This window comes from Lepus europaeus, unplaced genomic scaffold (assembly GCF_033115175.1).
Source record: "Lepus europaeus isolate LE1 unplaced genomic scaffold, mLepTim1.pri SCAFFOLD_3_1, whole genome shotgun sequence".
Classification (NCBI taxonomy): Eukaryota; Metazoa; Chordata; class Mammalia; order Lagomorpha; family Leporidae; genus Lepus; species Lepus europaeus.
The window spans coordinates 8,132,666-8,146,706 of record NW_026909276.1 but is presented as its reverse complement, the minus strand read 5'-3'; the positions used below and the strand labels follow the sequence as shown (position 1 = coordinate 8,146,706).

General features: G+C 40.0%; 1 protein-coding gene across 3 annotated transcripts in view; it reads right to left on the bottom strand.

The window, feature by feature from the left end:
* LOC133755314 (zinc finger protein 585A-like) overlaps positions 1–14,041 on the bottom strand; it is a 68,482-nt gene that overhangs the window by 27,145 nt on the left and 27,296 nt on the right. The gene's annotated exons all lie outside the window — the stretch shown is intronic.

Here is a 14,041-nt window from a genome sequence, read left to right as displayed (position 1 = left end):
GATAGTGGAGGCTTAGCCTGCTGGATTACAATTCTGGTGACTATTGCAGGTTCTTAAACAAATCTCTAAGCATTTTTCTCAGTGAGTCACAAATGCAGATTATACTGCAGACATTCCCAGGTTCTCTTTTTGGGCAAATAATTCCATTGCTTTCACTTTAATTATGTATAATGTTATTTCAAATGTTTATCATTTCAATGTTTTGGGCAGTTATTTCAATTGTTTATCAGTAGAATAATCATAGACAAGGGCAAAAGCTAATTTGTATTCTTTGTCTTACCTGTATTTTCTCTCTTACTTAAAAATATTTATTAGCTTGATAGAGCAAAATGTTGATGTACTGAGAGATCGAGAGCTTTGACACATTAATTCACTTCCTAGATAACCACACCAAACAGAGGTGGGGCAGGACTGAAGCCAAGATTGAGGAATGGAATCTAGGCCTCCTTCATTAGTGACATCACCATTGCTTCCCCAGGTCTGCATTATCTGGGAGCTAAAAACTAGAGCCGGCATTGGAAATCAAACATAGACACTCTGAGGTGGCATCATAAACACTAAGCTAAATGTCTGCCCTGTCTTTTAATATATTTTTTTCTCTGACATATTGGAAATGATATGCATGGTGTTTTCCTGGAAATTATTTTCTGTTCATTCCCATTGCAGTTTCACTGATGATTTCTTGCCTTTTATTCTCAATGCTTCTACATACTTCTCCTTAACATTGCCCATTCAAGAGTCAGTATTGCAGACTGGCACTGTGGCTAAACAGGCTAATCCTCCACCTAGCGGTGCCAGCACACCGGGTTATAGTCTCGGTCGGGGCACTGGATTCTGTCCCAGTTGCCCCTCTTCCAGGCCAGCTCTCTGCTGTGGCCAGGGAGTGCAGTGGAGGATGGCCCAAGTCCTTGGGCCCTGCACCCGCAAGGGAGACCAGGAGAAGCATCTGGCTCCTGGCTTTGGATCAGCATGTTGCACCGGCCACAGCGCGCTGGCCGTGGCGGCCATTGAAGGGTGAACCAACAGCAAAGGAAGACCTTTCTCTCCGTCTCTCTCTCTCTCACTATCCACTCTGCCTGCCAAATAAATAAATAAATAAATAAGCCTCCAGTAGATTCTTCACACATTCCTTATTCTATTCCAGAATCCAATTCAGCTTCTCAAAGGTATTAAGGACTCCATTACTCTAACAATTCAAAAACAAACTTAACTGATTTGTGTTTTAGCACTAGGTAACTCTTCCACTTGCGGAATGCTAAGTGTTTACTTCATAGGTAGCACTAAAACACTGCTCAGTACATCATCTACATTTAGACTGTTTCAGACAACATGACCCCAAAAATGTAGCATATTGTGCTTAGTTTCAACTCAATTCATGTAACAAATATATATTTTGCTATAGCAACAGAAAGACAAGAGACCAAACTGCATTATGATAGATGACAGTAATGATTCATAATTGTGCCAAATTCATTATTCATTTCTGTATATACCATGAGAACAAATTTCATGTTTATTTTTCTATTTTAAAATTTTTAAAGATTTATTTATTTATTTGAAAGTCAGAGTTACACAGAGAGAGGAGAGGCAGAGAGAGAGAGGTCTTCCATCTGCTGGTTGAGTCCCCAATTGGCTGCAATGGCTGGAACTGCACCAATCTGAAGCCAGGAACCAGGAGCTTCTTCTGGGCCTCCCACATGGGTTCAGGGGCCCAAGGACCTGGGCCATCTTCCACTGCTTTCCCAGGCCATAGTAGAGAGCTGGAGCAGAAGTGGAACAGCAGGGTCTCAAACCGGTGCCCATATAGGATGCCAATGCTTTAGACCAGGGCATTAACCCACTGAGCCACAGAGCCAGCCCCATATTTTCCATTTTAATTAACTAGTATACTGGGACCAGCACTGTGGCATAGCAGGTAAAGCCACTGCCTTCAGTGCTGGCATCCCATATTGGTGCCAGTTCAAGTCCCAGTGGCTTTCCTTCCAATCCAGCTCTCTACTATGGCCTGGGAAATCAGTAGAAGATGGCCTAAGTCCTTGGGCCCCTGAACCCATATGGGAGGCCCAGAAGAAGCTCTTCACTTCTAGCTCTGGATCAGTGCAACTCTGGCCATTGTGGCAAATTGGGGAGTGAACCAGCAGATGAAAGACTCTCTCTCTCTCTCCCTCTGCCTCTCTGTAACTCTGGCTTTCAAATAAATTTAAAAAAAAATCTAAAAAGAAAATAAATAAATAAACTAGCATTAAACACCTAAAATAAGTACTGACAAACTGGGGGATAATTAAAAAAAAAAAAAACACTTACAGGTGATATATTCATTTTCTTTCCTCTTAGAAACATGTGGAGGACCCAGAATCATACCTGGGAGAGAAGGTGAATGACAAGAGTTCAAAGAAAACTCTGGAGGCCAACGCTGTGGCATAATGGGTAAAGCTGCTGCCTGCAGTGCCAGCATTCCATATGGGTGCTGGTTTGAGTCCTGCCTGCTCAACGTACAATCTAGCTATCTGCTATGTCCTGAGAAAGCAGTGGAACATGGTCCAAGTCCTTGGGCCCCTACACCTTCATGGGAGACCCAGAAGCCCTTGGGTCTTGGCATTGGATCAGCTCAGCTCCAGCCTTTGCAGTAATTTGGAGGGTGAGCCAGCAGATAGAAGACTCTCTCTCTCTCTCTCTGCAACTCTTTCAATAAATAAATGAAATCTAAAAAAAAAAAAAAAAAAAAAAAAAAAAAAAAAAAAAAAAAAAAAACCTGTGCTTTCCTTCTGCACTGAACAGTGGGAAAAAAAGAATATGATAGAATGCATAAATAACAATAAATACATTAACCAAGAAAACACCAGCTTTACTGTGGAGGAATAAACCTGTAAAAATGGAAATACATAGGAAAATGCACCCACCTATATTATGTGGCAGAGATTAAACAGAAGTTATCATCGGTTTAACGAAAGCATTATCTACAGATTTTTTAAAATAATAGTGTAAAAGTAAAAAGAAATGTTAAGAGTGTTCAAATAAATGATTATCAGAGATAAACATTATGTTGTTACTAAAGGTTACACTAAATAAAGTTAACAAATACACATAATGTATATTTAATGCAGTGCACTTTACCAGTAATGATTCTAAATAGACCTTTTCCCTTCACAAATCCCTGGATTGGGGCTGGCAATGTGGCCTAGTGGGTTAAGCTGCTGCCTGCAAACAGCATCCTATATAGGCACTAGTTTGATTGCCAGCTGCTCCACTTCTGATCCAGCTTTCTGCTATGGCCTGGGAAAGCAGTAGAAGATGGCCCAAGTCCTTTGGCCACTGTACCCATGTGGGAGCTCCTAGATCCTGGCTTTGGATTGGCACAACTCTGCCATTGGAGCAAACTGGGGAGTGAACCATTAGATGGAAGATATCTCTCTCTCTCTCTCTCTGCATCTCCCTATCTCTGTGTGTAACTCTTTAAAAAAAAATAAATCTTTTAAAAAAAGACCCTGAGAAAAAATATTTGCAAACTATACTACAGATAAAGGGTTGATAACCAGAATCTACAAAGAAATCAAGAAAATCCACAACAACAAAACAAACAACCCACTTAAGAGATGGGCCAAGGACCTCAAGAGACATTTTTTGAAAGAGGAAATCCAAATGGCCAACAGACACATGAAAAAATGTTCAAGATCACTAGCAATCAGAGAAATGCAAATCAAAACCACAATGAGGTTTCACCTCACCCAGGTGAAAATGGCTCACATTCAGAAATCTACCAACAACAGATGCTGGAGAGGATGTGGGGAAAAAGGGACCCTAACCCACTGTGATGGGAATGCAAACTGGTTAAGCCACTATGGAAGTCAGTCTGGAGATTCCTCAGAAACCTGAACATAACCCTACCATACAACCCAGCCATCCCACTCCTTGGAATTTACCCAAAGGAAATTCATTTGGCTAATGAAAAAAGCCATCTGCACATTAATGTTAATTGCAGCTCAATTCGCAATAGCTAAGACCTGGAACCAACCCAAATGCCCATCAACAGTTGGCTGGATACAGAAATTATGGGACATGTACGCCATAGAATACTATACAGCAGTAAGAAACAATGAAACCTGGTCATTTGCAACAAGATTAAGGAATCTGGAAAACATCATGCTGAGTGAATTAAGCCAGTCCCAAAGAGACAAATTTCATTTGTTTTCCCTGAGCACCAAAGGGGAAACCTCTTGAAGTGAAATGGACACTATAAAAAACAATGACCTGATCAGCTCTTGTCCTGACTCTAGATGTACAATGTAATACTTAATACTTTTTAGTATTTGTTGTTCTTGTTGTTGTTGTTCTAGTACTAGTGGTTGAACTCTGTAATTAACACACAATTATTCGTAGGTGTTTAAATTTTAACTGAAAAGTGATCCCTGTTAAATTTCAGAGTGGAAAAAGAGAGGGAGGAGATGTACAATTGGGGACATACGCAATCGGACTTGCTCCAAATGGCGGAGTTAGAAATGTGCCAGGGGATTCCAATACAATCCCACCAAGGTGGCATGTACCAATGCCATCTCACTAGTCCAACTGATCAATTTCAGTTCACAATTGATGGCTCTGATAGGTCGAAGAGTCAAAGGGATCACACAAACAAGACAAGTGTCTGCTAATACTAACTGATAGAATCAAAAAGGGAAAAAACGATCCAACATGGGAAGCGGATACACAGCACACTCATAGAATGGCAGATGTCCTAAGCAACACTCTGGCCTCAGAATCAGCCCTTAAGGCATTTGGATCTGGCTGAAGAGCCCATGAGAGTATTGTAGGCATGGAAAGCCAAGATACCATGGAAAAGAAAAAAAAAAAGAAGAAGACCTAAATGAAAGATCTCTGCGAGTGAGATCCCAGTGGAAAGAACGGGGCCATCAAAGGAGGTACCTTTCTCTGAAGGGAGGAGAGAACTTCCACTTTGACTATGACCCTATCGGAACAAGATCAAAGTCAGCGAAATCTAAAGGCTTCCATAGCCCTGGCAACTCATGACTAGAGCCTAGAGAGATTACTGACGCCATGAACAGGAGTGTCAAATTGTTAAATCAGCAACAGGAGTCACTGTGGACTTACATCCCATGTGGGATCTGTCCTTAATGTGTTGTCCAATGTGCAGTGATGCTATAACTAGTACTGAAACAGTATTTTTACACTTTGTGTTTCTGCGTGGGTACAAACTGATGAGATCTTTACTAATTATATACAAAATCAATCTTCTCTATATAAAGATAATTGGAAATGAAAAAAAACAACCTGGTGTTAAATTGGAAAAGGCATAGAAAATTAATTTTTTTAAAAAAATATTATGTAGGATCTCTGTCTTTAATGTGCTGTACACTGTTATTTAAAGCTATAACTAGTACTCCAACACTATTTTTCTCACTTTGTGTTGCTATATGGGGGAAAACTATTGAAGTTTTTACCTAATATATACTAAACTGATTTTCTGTATATAAAGAGAATTGAAAATGAACCTTGATGTGAATGGAAGGGAAGAGGGAGCGGGAAAGTGGAGGGTTGCGGGTGGGAGGGAAGTTATGGGAAGGGGGAAGCCATTGTAACACATGAGCTGTACTTTGGAAATTTATATTCATTAAATAAAAGTTTAATAAATGAAAAAAAAAGTCATATATATAAATATATACAATGTAAAAAAAAAAAGACCCTGAATTTCACTTGACTTACCCCATAACATACCAGTAAATGTGATAGAATTATACAATTTGTTAAAAGATTTATTTATTTGAAAGAGTTACACAAAGAGAAAAGGAGAGGCAGAGAAAAAGAGAGAGAGAGGAGAGAGGAGAGAGGGGGAGTGGGAGAGAGGGAGAGAGAGAGAGAGAGAGAGAGAGAGAGAGAGAGAGGAGAGAGGAGGGGGGGAGAGGAAAGGAGAAAGAGAGGTCTTTGAACTGCAGGTTCACTCTCCACATGGCTGCAATGGCTGGAGCTGTGTAGATCCAAAGATATGAGCCAGGAGCTTCTTCCAGGTCTCCCACAAGGGAGCAGGGGCCAAAGGACTTGGACCATCTTCTACTGTTTTCCCAGGCCATAGCAAAGAGCTAGATCAGAAGTGGAGCAGCCGAGTCTCGAACTGACACCCATATGAGATGCTGGCACTGTAGGTGGTGGCTTTACCTGCTATGCCACAGAACCAGCCCCAGAAATAGATAATTTGTAAAGTATTTGCCTTCTCATATTTTCTTTTTCTGACAGTTATCTTCTGAAAAACCCTGGGGCCTGCCTATTGAAGAGATAGTATGTAGGCTGGCGCCACAGCTCACTAGGCTAATCCTCCACCTGCAACACTGGCACTCTGCATTCTAGTCCAGGTTGGGGCACTGGTTCTGTTCCAGTTGCTCCCCTTCCAGTCCAGCTCTCAGCTGTGGCCTGGGAAGGCAATGGAGGATGGCCCAAGTGCTTGGGCCCTGCACCCACATGGGAGACCAGGAGGAAGCACCTGGCTCCTAGCTTTGGATCAGCACAGAATGCCGGCCATAGTGGCCACTTGGGGGGTGAACCACTGGAAGGAAGACATTTCTCTCTGCCTCTCTCTCTCACTAACTCTGCCTGTCCAAAAAAAAATAAATAAATAAATAAAAAAGATAATATGTAGCCAAGATTCACCACAAACCCCAGACACTTAAGTGAAGCCTCAATGAGTTCCCCAAATGACTAAACTCTCATTTCTGCTCCTGGACTGATCATAGGAACTGCCCAGCTGAGTGCAGCCCATAACTCAGAGTCAGAACTCCAAATCAAATGGCTATTTGTTAAGCCATTGTGTTTTCTGATTTGTCCTACATCAAATGCTGATATATATCAGTAAGTATGGCAGAAAGTTGAATTACATGCAAACTACAATGCATACAACTTCAAAATTTCATTTAGAAGTTCCCATAAAACAGGGCCAGCATTGTCACATAGCAAGTAAATCTGCCATCTGCAATACAAGCACCCCATATGAGCACTGGTTCATGTTCTGACTGTTCTGCTTTTGATCCAGCTTCCTGCTGATGGCCTGAGAAAAGCAACGAAAGATGATCCAAATACTTGGGCAAATGCTACCAATGTGAGAGACCCAGATGAAGATCTTGGTTCCTTGCCTCATTCTATCCCGGCCCTGCTCAATGCGGCCATCTGTGATGTGAACAAGCAGAAGGAAGATCTCTCTGGTTCTCTCCTCTATATACAATATTTTCAAATAAACTTTTTAAAAACTTAGAAAAAATCTGCTATAAACACAATCTTTGCCTATCAATTAGACCTTAGAAAAGCTGTTAATACTAAAAAAAAAAAAAAAAAAAGTCCTGAGATTCACACAAATAAATTATCTGGAGACCATAAGATTGGTTTTCACATTTCAGCTTATATATGGTCATTGTGTACTTTGAGTTTATATTTTAAGAAGCTTATTATCACATGAAATCTAATTTAATATAATTTTACTATCTCAGAAACCAAGATAAAGGTTCACAGTAATTTTCTGCAGCTGCATGTATACTGCATATTGTTCAAGAAGAATGACTGAAAGGGGGAATATTTTTATGATATGCTTTTTGTTTTTCTTAAAGATTTATTTATTTGAAAGTCAAAGTTACACAGAGAGAGGAGAGGTAGAGGTAGAGGTAGAGGTAGAGGTAGAGGTAGAGGTAGAGGTAGAGGTAGAGGTAGAGGTAGAGGTAGAGGTAGAAAGAGAGAGAGAGAGAGAGGTCTTCCATCTGATGGCTCACTCTGCAAATGGCAGCAATGGCCAGAGCTGCACCAACTAACGCCAGGACCCAGGAGCTTCGTGCAGGTCTCCCACATGGGTGCAGGGACCCAGGGACTTGGACCATCTTCTACTGCTTTTCCAGGCCATAGCAGAGAGCTGGATCAAAAGTGGAGCAGCTGAGTCTTGAACCCATGCCAATATGGGATGTGGGCACTTCAGGCCAGGGCATTAACCTACTGTGCCACAGCACCAGCCTCATGATATGCTTTTTGAAGTCACACACTCCAAATATAGCATTAGTAGCAAAAGGGAAGACATGCTCATGAAAGTTTTCTAAAGCAGTACAGTTTGAACTGGAGACAATTTCTGAAATGGATCTGAAAAATAAATGTTTTTTAATTAAGTGTGGCAAGATAGAGAACATTAGACAGAAGTTACAGTGCCAGGTATTTACAAATCATGTGACACTACACAAAGCACTTTCCGTGATCCCTGTTAAATATAATAGTGGGAAAAATAGAGGGAGGAGATGTACAATTGGGGACTTGCTCAATCGGACTTGCCCCAAATGGTGGAGTTAGAAACGTGCCAAGGGATTCCAATACAATCCCATCAAGGTGGCATGTACCAATGCCATCTCACTAGTCCAAGTGATCAATTTCAGTTCACAATTGATGGCTCTGATAGGTCGAAGAGTCAAAGGGATCACACAAACAAGTGTCTGCTAATACTAACTGATAGAATCATAAAGGGAAAAAAGAATCCAACATGGGAAGTGGGATACACAATAGACTCATAGAATGGCAGATGTCCAAAACAGAACTCTGGCCTCAGAATCAGCCCTTAAGACATTCGGATCTGGCTGAAGAGCCCATGAGATTATTGTAGGCATGGAAAGCCAAGACACACTGGCAAAAAAAAAGAAGAAGAAGAAGACCTAAATGAAAGATCTCTGTGAGTAAGATCCCAGTGGAAAGAATGGGGCCATCAAAGAAGGAGGTACCTTTCTCTGAAGGGAGGAGAGAACTTCCACTTTGACTATGACCCTTTCGGAATAAGATCAAAGTTGGTGAACCCTAAAGGCTTCCATAGCCTTGGCAACTCATGACTAGAGCCTAGGGAGATTACTGACGCCATAAACAAGAGTGTCAAATTGTTAAGTCAACAACAGGAATCACTGTGTACTTATGTCTCATGTGGGATCTGTCCTTAATGTGTTGTCCAATGTGAAGTGATGCTGTAACTAGTACTAAAACAGTATTTTTACACTTTGTGTTTCTGTGTGGGTGCAAACTGATGAAATCTTTACTTAGCATATACTGAATCGATCTTCTGTATATAAAGATAATTGAAAATGAAAAAAAAAAAAAAACCTGGTGTTAAATTGGAAATTGCATACAAAAGTAATCAATTTTTAAAAAATATCATGTAGGATCTCTGTCTTTAATGTGCTGTACACTCTTATTTAATGCTATAACTAGTACTCCAACAGTATTTTTTCACTTTGTGTTGCTATGGGGGGGCAAACTGTTGAAATCTTTACTAAATATATACTAAACTGATCTTCTGTACATAAAGAGAATTGAAAATGAATCATGATGTGATTGGAAGGGGAGAGGGATTGGGAAAGGGGAGGGTTGCGGGTGGGAGGGAAGTTATTGGGGGGAGTCATTGTAATCCATAAGCTGTAATTTGGAAATTTATATTCATTAAATAAAAGTTTTAAAAAAAAGCACTTTTCTCCTGAAAAACAATTTGTTTCATCTTTTTTACAGAAATACTGGCAAAACTTCCTTGAGCTACCAGGAAGGACTATTAGAATACAGGGGGCAGGAGTCCTCCAAGATGGTGGAATAGTCTGGGAAAAGATAGTTTAATAAAAGTGGAGATACTGTAGTTTCAGGGAAGAGTTAGGGAAAAAACTGCAGAGGAAACTCTTCTGGAACTAGTGGGACATAGTGGATCTATGTGGAGGGCATGGGTGCCCACAGATTGGGACCCCAGCTGCCGAGTCCACACAGCAGCACTGGAAAGGGAGGTGAGGCAAAGCCTCAGTAGCCCAAGACACAGGTGGGGAAGTGGCAGTAAGAGCCTAGAGGGAACAAGGTTTGAAGCCCTGTGGGGGAAAGTCCAACAGGCTAACTAGAAGAGAGAAGAAAAAAAAATAAAATAATATAAAAAATAAAATAAAAGGGACCCATATGGATACGATTCTCTCCACTCACCTTACAAAGGCAAGCAAGACAAAGAGCAGGCACCATTTTGGACATACATAAAAGCTGCACCACCTCAGGGCTGCACCCACCCTCAAATAAGCAGAAAAACCTGACTCTGGTGGGGAGAAATAACAGGAGGTTAGGACCTAGTGAAAAGTGGAGCTTATGAACTGTGACTGGAAAAAAAAAAAAAAAAAAACCTGAAGGTGTATGAGAGAATTCATGGAGTACCTGAGAGTGAGTACTCTCAGGAAATGCCGCAAACTTGGTAACCTTAGCAAGCTGGTGGGAGATTGAAGGGGAAACTGAGCTTACACTGAGGACTGCACAGACCCTTTGTGTGGTCCTTGGGGTAGAGCAGACTAATATAATACCCACAGGGGGCAGAGCTCAGACACTGACTGCCTTCAATTCTGCTCAGCTGGGCAGAATTAATCCCTTCTGAATCAAAAAAAAAAAAAAGAGAGAGAGAGAGAGAGAGAGAGAGAAAGAGAGAAAATTAAAAATTTACCATGCCTTACCTGGGTGTGTCACCCTTAACACTGAAGAACCAAACAGAGCTCTCTGGCCACACCCATCACAAGCCTCTAAGGATCCATCAAAAGCAGACAGTCCGCTTAATCAAGTCATAGTATCACGAGAAAAATCACCACATCAAAAAAAAAAAAAAAAAAAGAAACCAAAGAATATATCCACACTACCAAGCAACAAATGCAGAAACTGAGGAAAGAAGAACAAGAAAGACATTATGATACCCCAAATGAATAAGACACCCCAATTCAAGATTATAAAGGTGGTGAGATAGAAGAAATGCAAGAAGCAGATCTAAAAAAATTTATGATAAGAACACTTGGAAGTTCTCACAAATTCTTGAACTACAGAAATCCTTACTGGGCAGGGTAGAAAATCTCTCTCATGAAAATGAAATCTTGAGGAGAAATCAAAATGAAATGAAGCAATTAGTAGAACATCAAATTGTGATAGTGAAGAGAAATTAAAATGAAATGAAGAATTCAATAGATCAAATGACAAATGCATTTGAGAGCCTTAAAAAAAGAATCAGTGAAGCAGAAGAGAGAATATCGGACTTAGAAGACAGAGCACAGGAAAGTATACAGTCAAACCAAAGAAATGAAGAAGAAATGAGAAATCCAAAAAATATTGTTGGGAATCTACAGGATACTATTAAAAAAAACCCCAACATTCAGGTTCTAGGAGTTCCTGAAGGCATGGAGAGAGAGAAAGGATTAGAAGGCCTTTATAGTGAGATACTAGCAAAAAACTTCCCAGGTTTGGAGAAGGACAGAGACATCCAAGTACAGGAAGCACATAGAGCCCCTAATAAACATGACCAAAAGAGATCCTCACCACGACACGTTGTAATCAAACTCACTACAGTGAAACACAAAGAAAAGATTCTAAAATGTGCAAGGGAGAAATGTCAGAATACTCTTAGAGGATCTCCAATTAGACTCACAGCAGACTTCTCATCAGAAACCCTACAGGCTAGGAAGGAATGGCAAGATATAGCCCAGGTACTAAGAGAAAAAAGCTGACAGCCCAGAATATTATATCCCTCAAAGTTCTCATTTGTGAATGAAGGTGAAATAGAGACCTTTCATAGCAAACAGAAATTGAAAGAATTTGTTTCCACTCCTCCAGCCCTGCAAAAGATGCTTAAAGATGTGTTACACATAGAAACACAGCCATCAATATGAAAGAAGGTAAAGGAAGAAAACCTCCCAGTAAAAGATCACATGAAGTTCAAAACATATATTAGAAATACCTTTGGGAAAATGGCAGGATAAAGTTGCTTCTTATCGACAGTCACATTGAATGTTAATGGCCATACCTCTCCAGTTAAAAGACACAGACTGGCTGAATGCATTAAGGAACAAAACCCATCTATTTGCTGCTCACAAGAAACACATCTTTCCAACAAAGATGCATGCACACTGAAAGTGAAAGGCTGGAAAAAGATATTCCATGCCAACAGAAATGAAAAAAGAGCTGGTGTAGCCATCTTAATATCAGACAAAATAAACTTTAACACAAAAACTATTGAGACAAAGAGGGGCACTATATAATGATTAAGGGATCAATTCAACAGGAAGATGTAACTATTATAAATGTATATGCACCTAATTACAGGGCACTAGTTTATTTAAAATATATGTTAAGGGACTCAAAAGGGAGACATAGACTCCAATACAATAGTAGTGGGGGACTTCATACTCCACTCTCAGAAATAGAAAGTTCAACCAGACAGATCAACAAGGAAACAGCAGATTTAATCAACACTATAGCCCAAATGGATCTAACAGATATCTACAGAACTTTCAATCCTACACTTAAAGAATTTACATTCTGCTCAGCAGTGCATGGAACCTGCTCCAGGATTGACCACATGCTAGGCCATAAAGCAAGTCTCAGCAAATTGAAAAGAATTAAAAGCATAGGATGCAGCTTCTCAGACCACAGTGAAATGAAGTGAGAAATTAGCAACTCAGGAATCCTGAAAGCATATGCAAACACATGGAGATTGAACAACATGCATCACTGAAAGAAAATTACAGACCAATATCCCTGATGAACACAGACGCAAAAATCCTCAATAAAATCCTGGCTAGTAGAATGCAATAACACATCAGAAAGATCAGCCACCCAGACTAAGTGGGATTTATCCCTGGTATGCAGGGATGGTTCAATGTTTGCAAATCAATCAATGTGATACACCACATTAACAAACTGCAGAGGAAAAACCATGATTATCTCAATAGATGCAGACAAAGCATTTGATAAAATACAACACACTTTCATGATGAAAACTCTAAGCAAACTGGGTATGGAAGGAACATTCCTCAATACAATCAAAGCAATATATGAAAATCCCATGGCCAACATCCTATTGAATGGGGAAAAGTTGGAAGCATTTCCATTGAGATCAGGTACCAGACAGGGATGCCCACTCTCACCACTGCTATTCAATATAGTTCTGGAAGTTTTAGCCAGAGCCATTAGGCAAGAAAAAGAAAGTAAGGGACACAAATTGGGAAGGAAGAAGTCAAACTTTCCATCTTTGCAGACAATATGATTCTTTATTTAGGGGATCCAAAGGACTCTACTAAGAGACTATTGGAACGCATAAAGGAGTTTGGCAAAGTAGCACGATATAAAATCAATGCACAAAAATCAACAGCCTTTGTATACACAGGCAATTCCACAGCTGAGAAAGAACTACTAAGATCAATCCCCTTCACAATAGCTACAAAAATAATCAAATACCTTGGAATAAACTTAACCAAGGATGTTAAAGATCTCTATGATGAAAATTACAGAATCTTAAAGCAAGAAATAGAAGAGAATACCAAAAAATGGAAAAATCTTCCATTCTCATGGATTGGAAGAATCAATATCATCAAAATGTCCATTCTTCCAAAAGTGATTTATAGATTCATTGCAATATCAATCAAAATACTGAATACATTCTTCTCAGATCTGCAAAAAATGATGCTGAAATTCATATGGAGACATGGAAGACCTCAAATAGCTAAAGCAATCTTGTACAACAAAAACAAAGCCAGAGGCATCACAATACCAGATATCAGGACATACTACAGGTCAATAGTCATCAAAACAGCATGGTACTGGTACAGAAACAGATGGATAGACCAATGGAACAGAATAGAAACGCTGGAAATCAATCCAAACATCTACAGCCAACTTTTATTTGATCAAGGATCCAAAACCAATACCTGGAGTAAGGACAGTCTATTCAATAAATGGTGCTAGGAAAACTGGACTTCTACATGCAGAAGCATGAAGCAAGGCCCCTACTTTACACCTTACACAAAAATTCACTCAACATGGATTAAAGACTTAAATCTATGACCTGACACCATCAAATTATTAGAGAACATTGGAGAAACCATGCAAGATATAAGCATAGACAAGGACTTCTTAGAAAAGACCCCAGAGGCACAGGCAATCAAAGCCAAAATTAACATTTGGGATTGCATCAAATTGAGAAGTTTCTGTACTTCAAAAGAAACAGTCAGGAAAGTGAAGAGGCAACCAACAGAAT